The 23,427-nt window shown below is 34.1% G+C and overlaps 1 long non-coding RNA gene across 1 annotated transcript in view; it reads right to left on the bottom strand.

Annotated features, from left to right (window-relative positions):
* The window catches only part of LOC140602176 (uncharacterized), a 28,410-nt gene extending 5,656 nt beyond the window's left edge, over positions 1-22,754 (bottom strand). Inside the window, exon 1 of the long non-coding RNA XR_012005149.1 lies at positions 22,609-22,754. This is a non-coding gene — a long non-coding RNA (uncharacterized lncRNA). The remainder of the gene's footprint in view (positions 1-22,608) is intronic.
* Between the last annotated feature and the right edge of the window lie 673 nt (positions 22,755-23,427).

Genomic DNA, 23,427 nt, shown 5'->3' with positions numbered 1-23,427 from the left:
TTCTTCTTGAGCAATAAAAGATTTGGATCCCACCATCTGGTTCTCCAGTTTTTAAGGCTCCCACTTGAGAGATGAACCTCAAAACATCTAACTCTGAAAGCTGATGTGGATTGTGTCCATGAAACCATAATATTACAGTGAACTAAGAAACACTTTTTAGGGAGATGGTGGAGTTGGAGAATCCTAAGCTCACCTCATCCCATGGATACATTTACATAGCACTCACATCACTGTAAATAACCCAGAAAACTACCCAAAGACGGGTGGAACAGACACCCTAAATGTACAAAAGAGGCTAGATCAGGGGAGTAGGAAGGGCTGAGATGCTGTCAGGAGCTAAAGGAACTTAAGGGACTGTCCTTATGAAGGAGGAATTCCATGGATGCAGAGGGTGGAGAGAAACAGACCTTCACACCAGGACACCAGGCATGGGGAACCCAACAAGGAAAACAAACCCTCATAATGTTTGGCTTGAAAACCAGACCTAATTTTGTGAGTTCTTATATTCAGCTGGGCTTAACACCTGGAACTTTAGAAACTAGCAAGCTTAGTCTGGGAGAGCCAAGAGGACAAGAGGAAACTGAGTCCCCACCCTTAAAGAGACAACATAATAAACAGCCCTCAGAAGTAAAGCATACAAGCAGTAGTTTGAAAAATAACTGAGGTATACAGGAGGGATATTTGTTAACTAATCTCAGAGCATGTGCTGGAAGAGATTGCTGAGAGACTTCTCCAGGAACAAAGGATCTGGCTAGTGTTATTTCCCATCCCTGTCCAGTGGCCAAGATATACGGACACCTGCAAAAACCAGTTCAATGCCAACACTCTTTACTTAGTTTGATAACAGCAGAACCCAATCCTGCACACTTATGCTAATTTGTTCCTTCCAATCCAGTGGGGTTAGTTTGAGTGGTTACAGGTCACCTTCCAAAGTGGGCCTCACTGGCACCACTCATCTTGCCCCCTTACTCTGTTGCAAATTCATCCCCTCCAGCCCTACAAAAGTTTCCTAAAGCAGCTCCAGGTCCCCTCCTAAAGCAGACCTGAACAACCTTTCTAACACTGGGTGTCCCTGATTTTTCCTGTGGAAGTGCCCCTACAAATACTCCTTGGCCAGAGTCCATCCAAGCAGTGCCACAAGTCTGGCAGTGTTCAAGCAACCATGACAGGGTGAGTCTGGCACTCTAAAGTGACTCCTGACCTAGGGAAGGGAAAAGATAACCACGCATGAACCAACTATGACCCAAGCAGTGGGCTGGAAGCAGATATCTGGTCTAATAGGAGGCCTCTCCCACCAATGAAAGCTTTTCAGGGAACAACACAGGAAAAGTGCCCTACATTTTGGTGCAACTGCATCTCTGGCAAGTACCTCATCTGACTCACTTCAAGCCCAATGAGATCCCATTCTGGTCTACTAACAACACAGGGACTGAACCCTACCCAAAACAGGCAAAGAGTCACTGCATAGGACTGGACTGAAGGCAAATGTAACTCAGCCTCAAAGCATTAGACAAAGCAAGGAGACAGGAGAATATACCCCAAATGAAAGAACATGGCAAAATCCTATCAAGAGAGCTAAATAAAACAGAGATAAGCAATATGCCTGCTAGAGTATTTAAAAGCAATGGTCATTAAAAATAAAAAAAATAAAAAAAATAAAAAATAAAAATAAAAATAAATAAAATAAATAAAATAAAAAAAAATAAAAGCAATGGTCATAAAGATACTCACTATACTCGAGAAAAAAATGGAAGACCTCAGTGAGACCCTCGACAAAGAGATAGAAAACATAAATAAGAACGAGAGATGAAGAAGTTAATAACTGAAATTAAAAGTACATTAGATGGAATAAATAATATACTAGAGAAAGCAGAAGAAAGGATCAAGGTTCTGAAAGACAAGGTGACGCAATTGAGTTGAACAGGAGTGAGAAAAAAATGATAAAAATGAAAATAGACTTTGGGAATTTAGTGACACCATTATATGTGGTAACATTTGCATTATATGGATCCCAGAAAGAGTAGAAAGAAGAAAGGAGGCAGAAAATTTATTTGAATAAATAGCTGAAAATTTCCTGAATCTGGGGAAGAAAACAGAAATCCACATCCAGGAGGCAGAGAGAGAACCCCACAAAATTATCCCAGACTGGTCCACAACAATACACATACTAGTTAAAATGCCAAAAAAGTTGCAATAAAGAGAAAATTTTAAAAGCAGCAAGAGAAAAATAAAAGAACAGTTACATACAGGGGGAATCCTGTAAAGCTACCAGATGATTTTTCAGCAGAAACTTGGCAGGCCAGAGTGAGTGGCATGATATACTCAAACTGCAGAAAGGGAAGGGGAAAAAAACAGCTAAGAACAGTATCCAACAAGGCTATCACACAGAATAGGACAGATAGACTTTCCCAAATGATAGTTGAAGGAATTCATGATTACTAAACCAGCTGTACAAGGAATGTTAAAGAGACTTTGAGTGGAAAGGAGGAAGAAAAGGAGGAAGCACAAAAGTAGTAAAATTAAATATATCTATAAAAATCAGTCCAGGGATGCATAAAATAAAAAGATCTAGAGTATGACACCATATACCTGAAACATGGATGACAAAGATGTGAAGAGTAGGTTCAAACTTAAGCAACCACCGACTTAACATGGACTGCTATATGCATAAGAATACTGTATATAAACATAATGGTAACCACAAAACAAAAACTGACAATACATATGAAAAAAATAAACAGAAAGGAATTTCAGTATATCCTAAAGAAAGTGAGCAAACCATGAGAGAAAAAGCAAGAGAAGAAACAGAGGAGTATAAAAACAACCATAAAAAATAAGAAAATATCTGTAAATACATATATATCAATAATTACTTTGAATGTAAATACACTAAACACTCCAATCAAAAGACAGGGTGACAGAATGGATTTAAAAAGTAAGACCCACCTATATACCATGTACAAGAGACTTATTGCAGACCTAACGATACATGAAGATTAAAAGTGAAGGGATGGAAAAGAGTTAAAAATAGACCTGCCCTACGACCCAGCAATTGCACTATTGGGGATTTACCCCAAAGATACAGATGCAGTGAAACACCGGGACACCTGCACCCCGATGTTTATAGCAGCAATGGCCACGATAGCCAAACTGTGGAAGGAGCCTCGGTGTCCAACGAAAGATGAATGGATAAAGAAGATGTGGTTTATGTATACAATGGAATATTCCTCAGCTATTAGAAATGACAAATACCCACCATTTGCTTCAACGTGGATGGAACTGGAGGGTATTATGCTGAGTGAAGTGAGTCAGTCGGAGAAGGACAAACATTATATGTTCTCATTCATTTGGGGAATATAAATAATAGTGAAAGGGAATATAAGGGAAGGGAGAAGAAATGTGTGGGAAATATCAGAAAGGGAGACAGAACGTAAAGACTGCTAACTCTGGGAAACGAACTAGGGGTGGTGGAAGGGGAGGAGGGCGGGGGGTGGGAGTGAATGGGTGACGGGCACTGGGGGTTATTCTGTATGTTAGTAAATTGAACACCAATAAAAAATTAAAAAAAAAAAAAGAAAAGCATTTATCATGTAAATGGAAGTGAAAAGAAAGCCAGGGTAAAGATACTTGTATCAGACAAAAGAGACTTTAAAACAAAGACTGTAACAAGAGACCTACATACCCTACATAATCCCAAAGTAAAAAATCCACCAAGAACATATAGCAATTGTAAATATTCATTACTCAACATGGGAATACCCAAATACATAAAGCACCTGTTAACAAACATAAAGTAATTGAGAGTAATATAGTAAGAGTAGGAGACTTTAACACCCCACTTCCATCAATAGATAGATTATCCAGAAAATCAATGACAAAACTGTAGCTTTGAATGACATATTGGACCAGATGGATCTATGCAGAACATTTATCCTAAAAAGGAAAAATATACATTCTTTTCAAAATCTCCAAAGTGGATCACATGTTAGGCCACAAAACAAGTCTCATCAAATTCAAAAAGATTGAAGTCATATCATGTATCTTTCCCAATAGCAATATGAAATTAGAAATCAACCCAAGAAAAAATCTGAAAAGAAGACAATTGCATGGAGGTAAAATAGCATGCTAGTAGACAACGAATGGGTCAATCAAGGACTCAAAGAAGAAATAAAAAAAATATATGAAGACACATGAAAATTAAAACGCAATTGTCCAAAATCTTTGGGATGCAGGAAAGGTTGTGTTAAGGGGGAACTTTATAGCAACAGAGGCTTACCTCAAAAAGAAAGAAAAATCTCAAATGAACAATCAAACTTTACACCTAAGGGAGCTAGAAAATGAACAAACAAAACCCAAAACCAGTAGGAGGAAGGAAATAATAAAGACCAGAGCAGAAATACATGAAATCTAGGCTAAAAACACTTTAGAACAAATAAGTGAAACAAGAAGGTGGTTCTTCAAAAAGATCAATAAAATTGGAAACTTTAGTCAGACCTATCAAAAAAAAAAGGGGGGAATCAAAATCAGAAATGACAGAGAAGAAATAACTGACACCATAGAAATAGAGTGTTGTAAGAGAATATTGTAAAAATCACATGCTAATAAAAGTGGACAACCTAGAAGAAATGGATAAATTCCTAGAAACATGTAATTTCCCAAAACTGAATTAACAAGAACTAAAGAAAGTGAACAGACCAATTATCAGTAATGATATTGAATCAGTAATCAGAACACTCCCAACAAATAGAAATCCAGGACTAGATGTATTCACAGGTGAAATCTACCAAACATTTAAAGAGTTAATACCTATTCTCCAGCCATTCCAAAATATAGAAAAGAAACAAAAACTTCCAAATTCATTCTATGAGACCAGCATTACTCTGATATCAAAAATAAACATACTGCAAAAAAGAACTACCAGTCAATATCTCTGATGAACATAGATGCAAAAATACTCAACAAAATATAAGCAAACCAAATCCAACAATATATTAAAAAATTGTTCATCACAACTAAGTGGAATTTATTCCTGGGGTGCAGGGTGGTTCAATACTCACAAATTAATATGCCACATCAACAAAAGAAAGGATAAGATCCGTATGATTATTTCATAGATGAAGAAAAAATATTCTACAAATCCACACATGATAAAAACCCTCAACAAAGAAGGTTTAGAGGGAATGTTCCTCAACATAATAGAGGTTATATATGAAAAATCCACAGCTAACATCATATCAGTCATGAAAATATACTGAGAACTTTTCTCCTATGGTTAGGAACAAGACCAGGATGTCCACTCTTACCACTTTTACTTAACATAGTATGGAATTCTAGCCACAGCAAGAAGAAAATTTAAATGAATAAAAGTCTCCCAAGTTGCTAAGAAATAAAATTTTCACTCTCGGCAGATGATGTGATACTATCTATTAAAAAAAGACCCTAAAGACCTCACCAAAAAACTACTAGAATTGATAAATGAATTTAGGACATTCACAGAATACAAAATACATAGAAATCTGTTGCATTTCTATATCCTAATAATGAAACAGTAGAAAGAGAAGACCACTCCATTTCTAATTGCACCAAAAATAATAAAATACCTAAGAATAAACTTACCCGTGGAGGTAAAAGATCTGCACTCTGAAAATTATAAAGCATTGATGAAAGAAATTGAAGACAATAGAAAGAAATGGAAAGATATTCCATGCTCATGGATTAGAAGGACAAACATTGCCAAAATGTCTATACTACCCAAAGGAATCTACAGATTTAATGCAATCCCTATCACAATAACAACACCAATTTTAACAGAACCAGAACAAACAATGCTAAAATTTGTATAGAACCACAAAAACAAACTCAAATAGACAAACCAATCTTTGAAAAGAAGAGCAAAGCTGGAGGCATCATGATTCTGGACCTCAATTCATATTACAAATTTGTAGTAATCAAAACAGTAAGGCACTGGCACAAAAATAGATTAACAGAATAGAAAATCCATAAATAAACCCACAGTTCTATGGCTAATTAATCATCAACAAAACAGCAAAGAATATCCAACAGAGAAAAAATAGTCTGTTCAACAAATGGTGTTAGGAAAACTGGACATTTTCATGCAAAAGAATGAGACTAGACCACTTACTTACACCATACACAAAAATAAATCCTAAATGTGAGACCTGAAACCATAACAGTCCTATAAGTAGCAGAGGCAGTAATTTTTCTGACCTTGGCCATAGCAACATTTTTCTAGGCAGGTTCCCTAAAGCAAGGGAAACAAAAGCAGAAATGAACTATTGTGACTACATCAAAATAAAAAGCTTCTGCATAGCAAAGGAAACAATAAACAAGTCTAAAAAGCAACCTACTGAATAGAAGAAGGTGTTTGCAAATAACATATATGATTAAGGGTTAATGTCCAAAATATATAAAGAAACTTACAAAACTCAACACCCCTAAAACAATCCAATTTAAAAATGAGAAGACTGGAATAGATATTTATCCAAAAAAGACATCCAGATGGCCAATAGATACATGAAAAGATACTCATCATCACTAATCCTCAAAATCACAAATCAGAATCACAATGGCATATCACACCTCACACCTTTCAAAATGGCTAAAATAAAAAACACAAAAAACAACAGGTTTTGGTGAGGATGTGGAGGAAAAGGAACCCTCTTGCATGTTTTGTGAGAATCAAACTGGTGCAAACACTGTGGAAAGCCGTATGGCGTTTCCTCAAAGTTAATGGAACTATCCTATAATCCACCACTTGTACTATTGAGTATTTACCCAAAGAATGCCAAAGTACTAAGCCAAAGGGATACATGCACCCCCAAGTTTATAGCAGCATTATTTACAATAGCCAAATTATGGAAGCAGACCAAATATTCACTGACTGATGAGTGACTAAATAAATGATATGTATGTATGTATGTATGTATGTATGTATGGCCATAGCAACATTTCTCTAGACAGGTTCCCCAAAGCAAGGGAAACAAAAGCAGAAATGAACAATTGTGACTACATCAAAATAAAAAGCTATATACACACACACTATATATATATGGAATAATGGAATATTATGTAGTTGTAAAAAAAATATTGCCATTTTCAGCAAAATGGATGGATCAAGAGCATATAACATTAAGTGAAATAAATCAGAGGAAGAGAAATACCATATGATTTCACTCATATATGAAATTTGGGAAATAAATGAACAATGAGGGGGAAAAAATAGACAAAAACCAGACTCTCAAATATGGAGACCAAACTGATGGGTGACAGAGTAGAGGTGATTAGAGAAATGGGTAATAAAGGTGAAGTGGATTAAGCGTACATTTATCATAATGAGCGCTGAGTAATGTATAGAATTGATGAAAAACTATATTGTACACCTGGAACTAATTTAATACTCTATGTTAATTATATTGGAATTAAAGGAAAAAAAGAAAGGAAGGAAGGGGAGGGCCTGGAAGTGGGCGGTGAGAAGGGGAGGGAAAGGAAGAGAGAGACTTTTAAAAAGCTCATAAGGAATCATCTTGGCTTTTCCCCAGGGTTCAATGAGAGGCAGCAAATACCCACTCTTTCCTTGAAGGAAACCTCTTTGCTGATCTTAAAAGCTGCAACCTGAGGAACATGCTTATAATTTAAAACACATTAAAAAATAAAACACATCTTGCAGAGAGAGTGGAGGCCAACATGCACACTTTATACTTTGACTCTGCCACTCTCTCCAGATGGCCATTATTCCTAGAAAGGATCATATGCACATCGTGGTATCCTGGCTTTTACTAGGACCACCAGAGGATGTCTTGCTTGATCACCTGGCTCTAGTGGCCAGGGGGGATGTATTCATGGATCCCACAGGAGTGTATCAAATAGAGAAACCGTTCTTAATTGGCTATCATTTTAGTGTAAAGCACAGAAACAGCACAATGAAACTCTTAAGATTTTTCATGGAAGAAGCCTATTTGCAAATCTTAAAAGCTTCAGACTCAGGAACAGGCTTCTCATTTAACACGTATCTAGGCACTGACTATAGTCTTCCCCCAGAAACTGGGAGGGACAGCTTTTACCAATTTTGTTCTCTCCCTCTGCCCCACCTCAGATTGCATGTATCTCCATGTGTGAAAGGAGTTTGTTCACATGTCTGTCATCCAGTTTTTGTGCCCAGTGGCCAACAGGACTCATGTTTGTGTTCGGTGAGACAGTAGCAAACCAAGAAACAGTTCTTAACTGGCTCCCTCCATGCCTCCCCCAGAGCTCAGCCTGATGGAGCAGAAAGAATGCTAATCTCCCAGTCTTCCCCTGAAAGAGGTATATTTGCATCCTTCAAAAGCTGCTGCTAAATTACAATCAGCCTGCATTTAGATGCTGAGATGCTCACCCTTGCTGCATTGAGATATTTTGGCACACACTGAACTATGGAAACCACCAAGAGTAAAAAAGTTGCTTGGAAAATCAAAGACTTGAGAGAAAGCCAAGAGCAAGGACAGAATTCAACAATAAGGTTAATCTATAGAGGGCTACAAATTTAAGACCAAGAAAGGTGAATGTTTAATGTACAGAGAGTCAATGAAAATGAAGAAACAGTTATATTCCAAATGAAAAAATTAGATAAAACCCTAGGATGAAAACAACAACAACAAAACACTGATGAAATGAAAATGAAGGTAAATAATTCCCTGAAAAAAATAGTTCAAAATAATGGTTATAAAAATGCTCACCAAGATCAGGAGAACAATGCATAAACAAAATGAGAATTTCAACAAAGAGAAAATACAAGGAAGTATCCAACAGAAATCACAGAGATGAGGGATATAATAACTGAGAAATTCAACGAGGGTTTTAAGAGTAGAAATGATCAGTGAACTTGAAGACAGGGCAGTGGAATAATCCAATTCAAAAAGAAAAAAATTGAAGAAGAAAAAAGAATGAAAATGAGTGAAGATAGCTTAAAGAACTTAAAGGAGATCACAACATCAGATGGACCAATAATTACATTATAGGGATCCAAGGAGGAGGAGAGGAAAAGGGTCATAAAGCTTATTTGAAGAAATAATTGCTAAACACTTTCCTAACCTGCAGAAGAAAAACAGGTATCAGGTCCAGGAAGCCCATAGTATTTCAAATAAGATAAATACAAAGACCAAGATACATTTTAATTAAATGTCAAATGTTGAGCACAAACAGAGAATCTTAAAATCAGCAAGAGAAAAACAACTTGACAGATTTTCTTTAGCAGAAGTTTTTAGTTCAGAAGAGAGTGGCACAATATACTCAAAGTGCTGAAAGGAAAAAAAAAAAAAGCCAAACTACTGGAAAAAGTTGTCAATCACAATAAAGGGGTAAAATAAGCAAATAAGGAGAAGCTAACGGAGTTCATCACCATTAGACTAACATTACAGGAAATGATAAAGAGACTTCTGAAACTGAAATCAGCACTAATCAGTAGCAGGGAAACATAAAAGTATAAACCTCACTGATAAAGCCAAATACATAGTTAATTTAGAATGGTCTAATGACAGCCTGGGGATAGGTCAATCACTTACAAATCAATATAAAGGTTTAAAGACAAAGATAGTAAAAGTAACTGTAACCACAAGTTATTAATGGATACACAAGCAAAATGTAAATTGATATAAAACCTAAATGGGAGAATAAAAATTTATCGTTAGAATGCATTTAAATATAAATTATTAACAGCTTAAAATACACTGTTATAACTCTAAGATGGTCTGTGTAGTTCTCATGGTAACCACAAAGCAAAAATATATAGTAAGTACACAAAACATACAAAAATCTAAGTTTACCAACTAAGAAAATCAACAAATTAGAAGAATACAAGAAAAAAAGGAAGAAAGATATTATAAAACAACTGGAAAACAATAAATATAATTGCAGTAAGTCCGTATTTATCATACCCAATTAAAAAAAATAGGATGGCTGAAAGGATTAAAAAACACCAAATATTTCCTGCCTACAAGAGTTTCACTTCAGATGTAAGCACACAAAGACTGAAAGTGAAAGAATTGAAAAATGTGTTCATTGCAAATGGAAACCAAAGGAAAACTGGAGTAATTATATCAGACAAATTAGACATAAAGACAAGTACTATAATAAGAGACAAATAAGGAAATTATATAATGATAAAGGTGTCCATCCAACAAGAGTATTTAATATTTATAAATATTTACGCCTCCAACACAGAAGAACCTAATATGGAAAGTAAGTGGAGAAATAGACTTGAGTAACAAAAATAGCCGGGAACTTCAATATTTCTATTTAATCAATGGATAGATCATCCAGACAGGAAAATAACATGGAAACATTGAAGCTTGACCACACATTAGACCGGATGGACTGAGACATTTATAGAGCATTCCACCAAAAAACAACATTCTCTTTTTATTTTGTTTTGAAACATATTTTGATTTGCCATTTGATTTCTTATTTGGCCCACTACTTATGCAATAGTGTGTTGTATGATATTTGTGCATTAAATATTTAATATTTACATTGTAGATTTTCCAGATTTGTTTTATTGTTGATCTTTAGTTTTGCACAATTGTAGTCAGAAAAGTATACTTAGTATGATTTCAGTCTTATTAAATTTGTAGTATTTATTGTATCTTTTTATGTGATTTAACCAGGGAATTCTTCTGTGTGTAACTTTAACTGAGGGTACTCTTTTAAAATAAAGCATATCAGAGGGGAGGTGTGTGTGTGCAGGGGATGGGTTAAACAGGTGAAAAGAATTAAGAGTACACTTATCACGATCATTGAGTAACGATCTAGAGAATTGTTGAGTCACTATCTACTGAAATTAAAATTTAAAACTTAATAAAAAATAATAATACACATTCTTTTTCAAGTGCATATGGCACATTCTCCAGTGTAGATCATATGTTAGGCCACAAAACAAGTTTTAACAAATGTAAGAAAACTGAAATCATAAGAAGCATTTTTTTCAACATATGATACTAGGAGTCAATTATAAGAAGAAAGTTGGAAAACTTACAAATAAATACATAGCAATTAAATGTGCTACTGAACAATAGACGGATTAAAGAGGAGAGCAAAAGAAAAAAACCTTAAGACAAATGAAAATGATAAAACAAAAAATCAAGTTTATGGGATGCAGTAAAAGTAGTTCTTAGAGGAAAGTTCATAGCAATAAACAGGTAACTTAATTACCTCAAGGAATTAGAAAAAAAGGAACAAACTAACTCCACAGTTAGTAGAAGGAAGGAAATAAAGACTAGAGTGGAAATAAATTGGAGATTAAAAGCAATAAAAAAGATCAATTAAACAGAGTTGATATTTTGAAAGGATAAAATTGGCAAATGGTTACCTATACTTACCAAGAAAAAGAGAAGACAAATAAAACTAGAAAAAGGAGGCATTACAATATCATAAAAATATGATATAGAAACCATTGCTATTAGGAAATACAAAGATTTTAAAAGACTACTATCAACAATTATATGACAACATATTGGGGCAACCTGGGTGGCTCAGCAGTTTAGCGCCGCCTTTGGCCCAGGACCTGATCCTGGAGACCCAGGACTGAGTCCTGTATGGGGCTCCCTGAATGGAGCCTGCTTCTCCCTCTGCCTGTGTTTCTGCCCCTCTCTCACTCTCATAAATAAATAAAAAACAATTATATGACAACATATGGGACAACCTAGAAGAAACACAAATTCCTAGAAACATACAATCTGATTTAATGAATCATAAAAAAAAAAATGTTTTGTTTTAACAGACCAATTTTAAGTAAAGAGGATGAATTAGTAATCAAAACCCTCTCCAAAATAAAAGTTGAAAATCAGATGGCTTCACTGATGAATTTTTTGAAACATAAGGAGAATTAATACCAATCCATCTCAAATGTTTCAGGAAATAAAAGAGGAAGGGAGACTTCTAAACTAATTTACAAGGAAAACATTACACTAATACTGAAGACAGATAATTACACTAAAAGAAAAGAACATTACGGCCTAGTATCTCTGATGTATATGGATATAAAAAAATCATTAACAAAATACTAGTAAATTGAATTCAGGAGCACCTTAAAAAGGTCAGACACCATGACTAAGTGAGTTATATCTCTGGGATACAAGGATGGTTCAACACACACAAATCATCTGTAATACACAATAACAAAATGAAGAGTGAAATTCACATAGTCATTTTAATAAACAAAATTTAAAATCTTTCATCATAAAAACTTTCAACAAATTAAGTATGAGAGGAATGTACCTCAATATAATAAAGACCGTATAGAACAAGTCCATAGCTAACATCACTTTCAATCTGAGAACAGTAACAAGTCATGGATGCTCTCTCTCAGCACTTCAAAGTAGTATTGAAAATATAGTTTCAGCAATTGGCAAGCAAAACAAAAGCATCCAAATCAGAAGGAAAGAATAAAATTATCTTTGTGTGCAAATGACATATCATATATAGAAATTATTAAACATGCCCTCAGAAAACTGTTAGAATAAATGAATTCAGTAAAGTTACAGCATTCAAAATCAACGTATAAAAATAAGTTGCATTTCTATACACTAACAACCACCTAAAAGAGAAATTAAAAAGCTATCTCATTTACAATTACATCGAAGCCAATAAAATATTTAGGAATAAATTAACCAAGGAGATGAAAAACCTGTATACTGAAGACTATAAGACACTGAATGAAATTAAAGAAGACACAAATAAAAGATATACTGTGGTTCTGGATTAGAAGAATTCTGTGAAGACATCTATACTATCCAAAGTAATCTACATACTTAATGCAATCCCTATCAAACTTCCAGTTTTAGTTTTCACAGAAATGGAAAAAACTACCCTAAAATTTATAAGGAACTAAAAAAAGACTGAATAACCAAAGCAATTTTAAGAAAAAAAGAACAAAGCTGGAGGCATCACACTTCTATATTATGAAGTATAGAAATCAAAACACTATGGTACTGGCATAAAAACAGGCACATAGGGATCCCTGGGTGGCGCAGCGGTTTGGCGCCTGCCTTTGGCCCAGGGCGCGATCCTGGAGATCCGGGATCGAATCCCACGTCGGGCTCCCGGTGCATGGAGCCTGCTTCTCCCTCTGCCTGTGTCTCTGCCTCTCTCTCTCTCTCTGTGTGACTATCATAAATAATAAATAGAAAAATTAAAAAAAAAAAAAAAAAAAAAAAAACAGGCACATAGACAAGAGGCACAAAATAAACTCACAGAAATAAACACATATATACAGTGAACTAATTTTTGACAAGGTTACTGAGAATGCACAATGGGTAAATAATAGTCTCTCAATAGATTGTGTTGGGAAATTTGGTTATTCAGAAGTAGAAGAATAAAACTGGACTCTTACAGCACGGGCAAAAATTAACTCAAGATAGATGGGCAACTTGAACATAAGACTTAAAACCATAAAATTCTTAAAAGAAATCATAGAAAAAATGATGCTTGACATTGGTCTTACAAATAATTTTTTGAATAAGACAAAAGCAAGGGCAACAAAAGCTAAAATAAGTGAGTATATCAAACTCAGGAGCTTCTGCACAGTGAAAGAAACTATTAATAAAATGAAAAGGCAATATATGGAATAGGAAAAATATTTGCAAGTCATATCTGACTTGGTGGTTAAAATCCAAATTTCATAAAGAACTTATATAATTCAATAGCAAGAAAGCAAATAACACAATTAAAGAGTTGGGCAAAGGACCCAAATAGATATTTTTCCAAAGGAAACATACAGACGGCCAACAGGAATATGAAAAGGTTCTCAATATCATTAATATCAGGGAAATCCAAATGAAAACAATTTGATGCCAATACAAACCTGTTAAGATGTCTATTCTTAAAAAGTCAAGAGAAGACAACCAAGAATATGGATGAAAGGAATCTTTATATGTGATTGGTGGTGATGTTAATTGGTACAGCCATTATGAAAAACAGCATGAAATTTCCTCAAAAAATTAAAACTATCTTAGTATCCAGCAATCCCACTCCTGTGAACATATTCAAAGGAAATTAAAAAACTATTTCAGAAATATCTCCATTCCCATGTTCATTGCAACGTTATTCACAATAGTCAAGAAATGGAAACAAACTTAAATGTCCTTCAGAGAAATGGATAAAGATATTAGGGCATTTATACAATGAAATATTATCCAGTCATTAAAAAAAAGGAAATCCTGCCACTTGCAACCCCATGGGCATTATGCTAAGTGAAAAAAGCCACACAGAAAAAGACAAATACTGTATGATTTCACTTATATGTTAAATCTAAAAAAAAAAAAAATTAAAAAGCCAAGATCATAGAAACATAGAATAGGATGGTGGTTGGAGGGAAAAATAGAGAGACATGGTTCAATGGTACACATTTTCAAATATAGGAGGAATAAATTCTGGGATCTAAAGTACAGCATGGTGACTACAGTTAATACAGTATACCTGAACATTGCTGAGAAGATCTTAAGTGTTCACATCACAGAAAAAAAAAGTTTACTATATGAGATAATAGATGTGTTAATTACTCTGATCCTGGTAATCATTTCATAATATATACCTGTATCATATCATCACATTGTACCTTAAATATATAGTTATATTTGTCAGATATTCCTCAATAAATTTAGAGAAAAAAGTTGAATTTATGTCAAAAACTTGAAGTTATAGTAGTTTGGAATATTTATACACTAAGAATAACAAGTATTAGAAAACTATAGAAGTAAAGAACATTAGAAGACCTCTAGTGTGAAGAAACAATCCATTTTGTTAGCACAGAAAGTCAGTGGGTAAATAATACTGATGAAAATAATAATCAAAACTAAACACAGGAAAGAAACAACAAATGTGCTAGGTCTCATTGAAATATCTTTAACTCTACATGTAAAAAGATACTCCTTACATTCTCATAAAATAACAAACATGACCAGAAAATCCACTACAAGAAACCCACAAAACCCACAAAATCTCAAAATATATTGTCCAGATATTATCATCTGATTAAAGAAACTGAAAACTAGAAATTTTTAATATCAAAATTAGAAAACCAAAATATCCTACCAAATAAAATTAATAAATTCTTCCTTAAACAATTTTCTAGTAAAGAAGCAAATCAAACTAAAATGTTATAAAATCTAGAAGATGTTTAAATAAGGACATTCTATATTTAAACCTATAGAATATAACTAAAGCTGTATTAAAAAAATCAAAGCTATAAATTTTATGTCCATAAAAAAAGGAATTAAAACAAATTGTTCAATTGAAAATGTTAAAAAAAAAAACAAAGCACTAATTAAGCCATGGGGAAAAATAGGGAATAATTACTAATGATTAAAGAAGAAATTATACACCTGAAAACATAAAAACTAAAAGCTAGTTTTAAAAGAACCATATTGTGAACAAACTACTAGCCAACCTAGTTATGAATGAGAGAATATAGAATACATACAATTTTAAAACATGGAATAAAAAGAAGTAAGAAAATTTAAAAAAAAATTCTTTATTAAAAAAAAAAAACAACTTGGGGGCAGCCTGGGTGGTTTAGTGGTTTAGCGCTGCCCTCCGCCCAGGATGTAATCCTGGAGTCCCAGGATCGAGTCCCACGTCAGGCTCCCTGCATGGAGCCTGCGTCTCTCTCTGCCTGGGTCTCTCATGAATAAATAAATAAAATCTTGAAAAAAAAAAAAAAAAAAAAAAGAAAACTTGGATCAAGGGGTACCAAGGGGGCTCAGTCCGTTAAGGATCTGCCTTGGGGTCAGGTCATGATCTCAGGGTCCTGGGATTGAGCCCTGAGTCTTTTTAAAAAAATAAAACTTGGATCAAATGAAAAAACATTTAGAAAAATGGAAACTACATTTACAATAAAACCCTAAACATGGCAATTCCCGCATAAGAAATAATGTTGGTAAAATGAAATCTCACCAAAAAAGTGGTATGCCTAGGTGCTTTTACATGGAAAACAAAGTCCTTAACTACTAGAACATTTCAAAGCTATGTAACCTCGCCTAGACCTTACATTAAAAAAGAAAATACTATTTTTTTTCAAAGCCAGCATTACACAGTTACCCAAAGCTATCAAGTACCGTATAAAACTACTACAGATCCAAATCATTTATAAATTACAATGAGATATCAGTCATAAAATATTTGCAAACAGAATTTGGCAGATCTTTGCAGAAGTAATATATCATTTTCAAGAGATTTTTATTCCAAATATAAAGATTGTTCAAATTAAATAAGCTATTAATATAACTTATCATATCAACAAGACTAAGGAGAAATGTCATAATATAGATATTAATTATAAATATACTCAACATATAAGAATTTATAGATACTTTCTTAACCTGACAAAATATATTTATCTCAGCTCAGAACCACTAAAAATATTCCCTAGCAAAATGTGAGACAAGATAAAGGTATCTTCTATCATATTAGTATTTAAAACAATACTTAAGTTACTGGCCAAAATAGTTTGATACAAAAAAGAAACTAAAGACATAAAATTTGGACAAAAGGCTTACTATTTCTAGATGATATGATTACATATCTGTAAAACCCAGGATGATCAAAAAATTTATGTATATGAAAATAACAGAGTCCAGGATAAAATATTAATATACATACATGATTAGGTTTCAAATAAAATAGTTTAAACCACATAGAAGGATTATTTTGTTGGTCAAAATCCATAAAGAATCAGCCATTCAATTCACCAACACCAACAGCAACCAGCAGAAAAGATATAAAATTATAATAGAAGAAAATAACCTATTTATAAGAGGAAAAATATACAAATAAGCTTAATGAGAAAAACGAAGGTCTTTGATGAGAAACTTTAAAATATTCATAAAGGAAGAAGACTAAAAAATTTATAATGTAATGGGATGTCAATTTAAAAAATGTTTTGAATGAAACAGATTCTAATGGTCAATATGGAAAATAAACAAACAAACAGGCAAGGAAATTTTTTATGGGAAGGGCAATGAGGGTAACTAGCCTGTTACTATTAAAATATGCTATAAAGCTTCCATAATGGATACAAGACCACTGGAATAGAAGAAAACATCACATATAAAGATATATTTATATATACACACACGTATATATAAACTGTGTGTGTATATATATATACACACACACAGACATAAACACATACATGCATAATACTTTATGAAAATGTTTGGACCTCAAATTAGAGAAAAGAAGCCCATTCTATGCAAGATTTTGGGAAAACTTGGTAACCATCAATACAAAAATATATTTAGGAACTGTATGCCATATCATACATTAGAAAAAATCCAAAAAATGAATCAAATATTGAAATGTCAAATTTTAACAATGGCATACAAAGCAGCTGGGAAATGCAAGACCCTAATTTTCTCTTGCAAAACCAGAATGACCTTCTAATTAAGGAGGAATCTAATTTCCCAATTCTTGATCTACTGGACATATCTGAACATTTTGCAGCTGTTCATTTCCACTTGAAACTCTCTTCCATCTTTGGCTCCAGTGATTTCAGAGTTCAATGCAGACTTAGACCAGACAGACAGTTACTTGCTCAGGATGGCAATACAGAAAGAACAGTAAAATGTCATTGAGCATGTGAAGAAAAATGAATTTCTAAGACTATTCCTAGGTATATGATTGATGAAAATACTTGAGTCTGAAAGTCTCCTCTGACTCACCCTGCAATGACAATGTTTTATGCAGGTGCATTTTATTAACTCTACATCTTTTGTTTTACTGAGGTTTATGCAAACTGATGTCTTTTTCCAACATTCTAACATAACCTGCTCCTCCCCGTGCAAATGTTTAGCCTCTTCCTCAAATAAAGGAAGATAATGAGGTTAGAATGGACACCTGGTATTGGTTTGTCTGGGGGTGTCATGTCTCTGTATGTGTAGACATTAAATCTTCTGATTTCTGTGTTCCCTTAAAATCTTCTTCCCTGGTGTCCTTCATTTTTGTTAAATACTATTGTCTTCCCTAGTTGAGTCCTCCACCTCAGAGATCTCACCTACTCTCATAATTCAAAAATAAAAAAATATAAATGGATGACTCCAAAGCCTATAAAATTATATCTTTACTCTGGAAATCTTTTGGATCCAAACCATTATTACCAATGTTCTATATAAGATTTGTCTCAAGCCAGAGACAACTACATGAAGGCAGCCTAATATATTAGTTAAGAGTATTGGAGTTAGACTGCCTGGGTTCAAATCCAAAGTCAGTTAATCACCAGATATGTAATCTTGCACAATTTGCACAGTTTCACTGTGGTTCAGACTCACTATTGAAATAGTAGCAGTACCTACTTCAAATGGTTTTTGGATAATTAATGGATGTTTATAAACCATGCAGAACATATTATAGTACAGGGTAAGAGTTATATAAGTGTTAAATGAATATATCTAATAAAAGATAAGGAAAATTTGCAGTGCAGATATTCCCAACAGGACTTCTAAGTTAGAGGTGTGTCATCCAGGACTTTGATGGCCTATCAGCATTGTCTAGGAGAATAAGGCAGCTGACAGGAAAAGAAACAATATTGTTCTTTCAAGCCAAATAAAACAAAAAGACTCTTGTCCCTTTACTCTATATCTCTTCCCAGAGCAGCTAGAAAACATCAAAGCCTCTGACAGAAGTTAGGGATAGGCCCCAGAGAAACATACTATGACCTTCCATTTGACTCCTGGTGATAGTGAGGAAATGAGAGAGCAGATCACACTTCTTTTTAAGTTCCTAGGCCCCAAACCAGGCTTGTCTTATGATGTGGAGGGGATATGAGATTGCAGTTACAAACTAGACTTTTTAATAAAGTAGAGAGATGTTATGGAATCTGCCCAAGACATCATTAAGAGATCTGCTACCCAGCAGGGAAGGAAAACTGACATTGCACAGTTGGGGGCATTGATTAGAGAAAATAAATCCTTTTCAAGTGTGTACTCCATAAAGCTCAGACTCTCCAATAAACCTGTTATTACTATATATGGCTATAAAGAAGCTTTGACATATGAGGGGTATGCTGTAGCACTCAAATGGCCCTGCTTAGAAAAGCTTCAGCAAAATTTAAAGCATTTTCATTTAGTAAAAAAAAAAAAAAAAAAAAAAAAAAAATCAGTAAAATTTGGTAGAAACCAGGAGCCATTCACAATACCTTATACTGATTTTATTGCCATAATGATAAAAGTCTAATATTAAAAATGACTTTTTGCCCATTATAAATAATTTCATTAAACTCAGGAATTTTCATAGACAGATATGCCTTTCTTTACACACATATATACACATCTATATGCAGAATTTGGAAGATTAAGTCATATTTTAGCAAAATAAAAATTATATCCTTATTTTATATGAATTAGACTACATAAGGAGGGTAGAAATAAAAGTGATAAACAAGGTAGGCGGTGGAGTAGACAACCACCTACTCAGGGCTGGTTAAAGAATACCAAAACATCTCTCAGATGTAGAATTATATTTGCTCTTTCCATTTATTAACTAATTGATTTTCTAATCCTTCCATATAGCTATTAAGAAAACACAGTGGAATTACAATAGTAAAGCTGGAGTAGGGAGCATTATTTCATTTTTTTTCAAAAAGATAAAAAATTAAATCAGCTTCCTAAGGTATAAGACATTCAGACTTATAACAAACACCTAGAAATTGTTATCTATCTATCTATATAAGTTTTGGGTTATTATTAATTCCTGGGAGGTAATTAGTTTATACATTCCTACAAAAATCCACTAATTTAATACTTTTGCTCACTGAGACTTTATACTTGACTGAAGAGTTGTGATAAAGAATTAGAAGCTCTCAAATTTCAGGTTAACAAAAGGGTGAAGAACACAAAGATGACAAGTGAGACATGAGGATAGTAACAAGTGGTCCACAAATGATTATTTGCAAAGAGAGGTATTTGGGGGAATCCCAACCAAGAGGAAAGGAAGACTCAATTCCTCTTCTATTTAAAATATTTTACCAAATATTTTTGCTTTTAAACTTAACTTTCATGAAAACACCAATTTTAAGATGCAGAAACAACATGAAAAAAAAAATGGATGACACAAGGAGGATGCCATGTGATCATAGAGACAGACAACAATCTGTTGCAGGCAGGAAACACCAAGGACTGCAGGCCACCACTCAAAGCTAGGAAAAGGCAAAGGTTCCTCCCCTAGAATCTTTAGTGAAAGTATGGCTTTGCTGACACCTTGATTTTGTACTTCTAGCCTACAGAACTGTGACAGAACAAATTTCTGTTGTTTTAGGCACCAAATCTATGATACTTTATTAAGACAACCCTAGACACCTTATAACAGATTTTGGTTTTAGGAATTTGCCAACCATATGAAAGTCTAAATATGAAGGAGAGGGAGGATCTCTGCTTTGTTTCTTTATTGCCTCTCTCAGGCCTCTGTACAATTCTAAATCTGAATTTAATATAGTAAACACAAACTTCTCCAAATTAGTTTCAGCTAGTTCTTTCAGGCATTTCAGGTATTCTCTATATTTTCAGAATCTCTGCATAGGTCAGGATCCCAATTTTTCTCAATCCCCTCCCACTTCCTTTTACTCCTCCTTCCTGTTCTTCTATCTTTATCTTTTCTCTACCTTTTTCATCATACCCGCTTCTTCCTAATTTTGTCAAACTTTAATTTTGAATACTGCCCAGAAAACTCTTCAAGACATTTCCTCTCATGGCTGCCTATTTTTCTAGCAAGTATACCCAAGGTAGCAGAGCCTCAGACTCCATTCCTTATCCTGTTCTATAGAAAACTTTCACACCAGTTTTCCCAGGTCCATCTGGAAGGATGTCAAGAAAAGGAGAAGACCATCACCTATTCTTATAGCTATGTGATTCTCAAATTGTGGTCCCAGATTGGCAAAATCAGCAATACCTGAGGACTAATTAGGAATACAAATTTTCTAAGCACATCCCAGGATCTACTAGAAGAGAGTTCAGGCCTTGCCATTTTTGTTTTAATAAGCTCTCAGGTGATTTTGATACATGCTAGTTTAAGAATTATTGCCATGGATGATGCTCAAAGAAGTTAACACTCCCACGTAAGAAAGCTAGTTAGTAGATAAGGCAAAGGGGTGAGCTAAAAACAGATCAACACAGTTAATTAAAAGAGAAACCATGAAGAAACTAGAGCTGTGTACTATAGGTGCTTTCCTGGTGTTTAAGTGGCTCAGTGGTAGAAGAATAAATTGTACTTTAATCAGAATAAGTAAAAGGATCATTATCAACTAATGATTAAAAGATATGAATTTTAATTTATGGTCTTTGTCATTTATTCAGCATTTATTGAAGCTTTTGTAGACAATGAACATAACTACAGTCAACAAGACAGAGACCCTACCTGTTAGAGCTAAATTCTAATAGAAGTAAAGGAGGAAAAATCTTCTCCTACCTCTCTGAGTCCCCAGGTGAGCCTAAGAATTAAACTGACACAATAGAAACAGGAGAAAAGCACACAAGTTTTAGTAAATTTTAACATATACATGGAACCTTCACAGGAGAACAAATACTTAAAGAAGTGACTCAAGCAGAAAGCTTTTATATCTTAGATAAAGAAACAATAAATTGGTGAAGAATTGACTAGACAAAAGACTTGGGTTAGTGGCAATGTATTGTTGAGAACTGAATAGGAAGTAAGACTTGACTTCACACAGTTGGTTTGTACAGATTTCTCAGCCTTCATTCCCCATCTCTGATGGTGAGAATGTCCTCCTTCCTTGTGATATAGGGGAGGAGTATTATCTCCTGCTTTCAGGAAGAAAGAGGTGGGTCAGAGGGCCCATCTTGCACCCGAATTTTCTCAAGTGGCTTTGACTCAAAATAGTATGTCAGAAGGGCATATTTTAGAGTTACATGTTCTGAGTGCCTTCACAGAAAAGACAGACAATAGAAATTAAATATTGTATAATTCCAGATAGTGGTAAGAGCTACAAGAAAAGAAAGTCTGTGTAAGGGGTTAAGTAATGACTGGAGCTGGAAAATGAGATGAGCCAGAAAGGGGAATATTTAAACAGAAAAAAAAAAGAATGAAATTTAGGAAGAAGTCTCTAATTTTAAGATAACATTCTAGCCGAGAGAACATGTAAATGGAAATTCCTTGGGGTGGACCAAGCTTGAACATTTCAAAGAACAGCAGGAAGGCCAGAGTAGCTGCAGCAGAGTTAGCAAAAAGAAAGGTAAGAGATAAAACAGAAACGATGGCCAAATATGTAGAACCTTGAGGACAATTCCAGAAGGTTGGATTTTATTCCAAATGTATGAACTCAGTGGAAATTTTTCCAATGTGGGGATTGACGCAATTTGCTCAGCTACTATGTGAAGAGGCTAACTGTATGGCAAGAGTAGAAAAAGGTAAGACCACTTAGGTGTTTGTAGGGTAAAGGTCAAACAAGAGTATGTGGTAATTTGGGTGAGCATGACAGCAGAAAGGAATGTTAGGTTATGGACATTTTTTAAGGGTACAACTAACAGAATTAACAAATGGAATAGATGTGAAGTATGATAGAATAAAGACACAAGGATGACTTTTAGGTTTGGAGACTGAAAAACTGAATACCTGATAATGCCTTTCATTGAAATGGGGATCAGTGTGGCAGCAGTCAGCTTGGAAGGGGACATTGAGGTCAACTTTGGCATGTTAATCTTTTTATCCAAGTATGAGTAGAGAGTTGCATAGTCCATGTTTGGGTAGAAGAGAGAAGCAAGCCTGGAGAGAAATATCAGGAGGAATTAATGATTTAAGAGACAGAATAGTTCTGAAGACAACACAATCCATAGGAGTGAGAGCAGGAATGTGTTTCCAGTTAAGGAGGCAAATACACAACTTTCTAGGTATAAAGTGCAATGTCCACCTAAAAACTAAAAGGCAGGATTTGGGGTAAACATCCATTAAAATGTGTATTGAGAGCTTAAAACAGACTCTGTTCACAGATGTGTTTCTGGCTGATTTGGTAAATAGGACCCCAAATTTCCATTCCGTGATCACCTTTCAGTGAAATGCAAAAATTCACAGATTATTTCTACCAATTAATCAGGGTTGATTACATTTAAATATGAGAGAAAATAAGGAAGGAAAAATAGAAGTCAAATTTTAGATGTATTTTTCTTATGTAGAAAAGGGCTAACAATATTTATAGCAATTACATTATTATTCAGAAGAAAGAGCACTATAAAAACAGTATATTCACAGCCAAATCTTAACGATTCATTTAATGTATTACACATTGTCAAGAGAGTTTGATAAATGTGTTCTACTTCTCATTAATTTGGTATGTAGAAACAAATAAAATGATTTGATATATTTTCTTAAAATGTTTCTATATATTTTCTTGGCCAAGATATTAAAACAACTTGTAAGTCTAAATACTTCTTCTAT

This window comes from Canis lupus, chromosome 13, assembly GCF_048164855.1.
Source record: "Canis lupus baileyi chromosome 13, mCanLup2.hap1, whole genome shotgun sequence".
NCBI classification, from domain to species: Eukaryota; Metazoa; Chordata; class Mammalia; order Carnivora; family Canidae; genus Canis; species Canis lupus.
This window is presented reverse-complemented; position numbering and strand designations above follow the sequence as displayed.